The sequence below is a fragment of the Sciurus vulgaris genome (genome assembly GCF_902686455.1).
Source record: "Sciurus vulgaris genome assembly, contig: HiC_scaffold_308_arrow_ctg1, whole genome shotgun sequence".
Lineage (NCBI taxonomy): Eukaryota > Metazoa > Chordata > Mammalia > Rodentia > Sciuridae > Sciurus > Sciurus vulgaris.
The window spans coordinates 95527-98820 of NW_027632742.1; positions in this window are offsets into that span (position 1 = coordinate 95527).

Genomic DNA, 3294 nt, shown 5'->3' on the forward strand with positions numbered 1-3294 from the left:
GGAGTAGTGGAGGTAGGGATTATTTTAATGGGATTATCTCTGGTTGAAAAAGCACAGGATCTATCTTTCACTGCCTTTCACTGACACAAGTACCACTACAAGTAGAGAAATATTCTCCCCTGAGTACTATAAGTAGGTTCTGGGGATCCTGCAAGCCTAGACATTCTCCAGACTCTTTCAGTCCTGAGCACTTTACCATTCTGCTACATATCCAGAGGATCCTAAGCACTGACAAGCTTGGAGCTAAGTTCATGTACGATCTGCTTCACAGGACTTCAGACTTCTACACTGAGCATTACCATAGGCAATGGTATATATATTTACACGAGTGTGTGTGTGTGTGTGTGTGTGTGTGTGTGTAACAAAACAGTAATTATACTACTACTTTGGAGAGACATAAAAATGTCCAGCATACATGGCTATTCTTTCTAAGAATGTCTAGCTGAGAATATCAGCTGTTACACTAACAATAAGAATATCAGCACATACAAATATTTAAAAATATTTCTGGTATCAGAAATGTGTTGCTATTACTTCCCTAGTTTGAGAAGAAATGGAAGTACAAGAATTTTGTTATGTTGTAAGCAATGTGAATTTTTTTATTAAAGTATACAATGCCCTTAATTTGGTATTTTGGTGACTTAAAATTTTTAATGGAAAATAAAGACAAGGGGTTATTCTATGTTACTGCAAATATATGTTACTGCATTCCACAAGTCAAAATATTCAGACCAATTTTACTGGGAGTTCTGGACTGATCTAGATGTAGCTGTGAGAAGAAACTTCAACTGAACTGCTGACATTCAGGACATTACATTTTGCTGTGAAGTCACAGTTTATAGTCTTCAAGTACAAATTATGTCAGTAACTCTGAACAAAATACTTATGGGTCATCTGATGTATGCATCAGAGTCAATATTTTACTTATAATACTTAAGTGTTTTGTGAGTAAATAGAGAATGATTCTATAGAAAGCAAAACAAAAATTGTACCATGATCTTTATAGTACAAAATAAGGCATTAATCAATGCTTTCTTTCTGGGAAAAGGAGCTACCAAGATAAATTCTAGAATTTTAATACATAAGTTCTACACTCATTTTATTTAAAATTCAATGCTACTTCATGCTTTACTAATTTTTCTTTACTGAATTATAAAACTAATATGACAAAGGATGGGAGGAATTTAATTATATTAGGTCCCAAAATATTTAAGAATTATGTGTATTATTTGTATGGAATTTTTATTGTGGCAAATACTTTGAGAAATTAAAAAGAATCATATAGTTTCTCCCCTTCTCACTTAAAAAATAACCTGGGTGCATGGTTAAGTAGAGGCTGTGGTTTATATTTTGGAAAGTTGTAGTTCTTGAATTCATCATCTGAAGAAATATCTGGCCAAGTTTTCTGAGATGGAGTTCCTGAATTAAAAAAAATAATATATATATATATATATATATATGTATATATATATATATAAACTTATACATATTCATGTAAATTATACTATGAACATATATGTAGGCATTATGAAGAAAGTGCCTTAGATAATATATTACATTTATTAGATAATTTATTTCATCTGAAATTAAAATGATGAAAATTATAAGTACTTATGGGCTTATTTTTGGACTGTGTAATGATGCTATGGATACGATGGTGTCTGGTCCTTTTTCTACCCAGATGACACCACCTAAGCTTGAAATATTCCTTAATAATACACTGAAGGTCAATTTTCAATAATATTTCTCCTCTCTTCTTTCATAAAATCTTTATTGCAAAGATGAAACTCTGTAAATATAAAGAAGTTACCAAGATTTCTTCACAATAATTAAGCCAACTGTAATCCTTAAACATAACAGCTATTTACATTTGTCTCAGTAATAAATTTTTAAAAATACTTTTTAGAGATACAGCTTAATCCAGCTGGTCAATTGCAGGTGTAAATCACTGGAAAAAGACTCCTCCTGTTACATAATAGTCAGAAAATTAAGTGCAGTTCATCTTCCTCAGTTTTTCCTGGGAACAGAGGTCTTTCAGAAGCCACTTCAAAGAAAATGCATTTGACATCCCTTCAAAATACATCACAGGGTAAAAAATGAAAAATCCATTCTATACTATGAAGCACAAGAATTTCTCCTTAAAGAGTATGTCTCTGGAGGATTTTGTATTAGCCTGCTTATAAATCTCCTATAGAGATATTTTTTTAAGATCCAGGTAATTTATTAACTTTTACCTTACTCATCTCAAATTCCATATGGCTCATAAGGTTAAATCATTTTTGTACTTAAAATGTCTAGCTCCCCTGTGCTAGGAAGGAATGATATAATAGCTAATAGTGAATGGATGCTTATGTGTTTGAAGCTTTCAGAGTTGAACTCTTTTCTCACTGAATCCTTGTGTGACCATGCACTGAAAGGTGCAAAACAGGAAGGAGGACCAACACATGAGATTGTTGTGGTAATTTGGGAGATGATGGTGGTGTGAGGTAAAGCATAAGGTAACAGGGATAAAGGGAAGCAAATAATTCAACACTTTCTAAAGCATGAAGCAGAGACAATATGCAGATGCAGGGTGGTGTGTTTGTGCATGTATATGTGTGTGAGTGTAAGGGAAGAAAATGAAGGAGTTTCAATGTATTGACACTACCACATATGAGCTGTGTGAATACACAGGAGCCTAAGACAGTTCTTCCATTAAAATCTCACAATCTAGCAAATACTTAAAAATTCTGTAAAATCTAATTTTAAGTATTACAATATTATACAGAAAGTAAAATGATATGATTGAAATGGAAAACTGTATAGTGGTTCCTCAAAAAGTTAAAAACAGAATTACACTGGGCAGTGATTCCACTTCCAGATCTAAACCCAGAAGAAGTGAAAGCACAATCTTGAACAGATATTTATATGCCCACATTCATAGTACTATTGTTTACAGAAGTTAAAATATAGAAGCAACTGCAGAGCCCTTTGATAGAAGAATCAATAAACAAACTGTGGAACATATGTAAATGCCTGAAAAGAGAGTCCTCATGATGCAATCTACAACATGAACAAATACTGAAGACATTATACTAAGGGAAATAATTGAAATAAGATAGTTACAAAAAATACTGTGTAATTCCATTCCTATGAGGTAGTCAGTAAATTTCAGAGACAAAAGAATGGTAATTTTCAGGGGCTGGAGAAAGGGGTGGAATAGGAAGTTGTCAAATGGGTACAGAGTTTCAGTTTTGCAGACAGATAAAAGTTCTGAAGACAGAGATAGGAGGACAATGATGTGAACGTATTTAA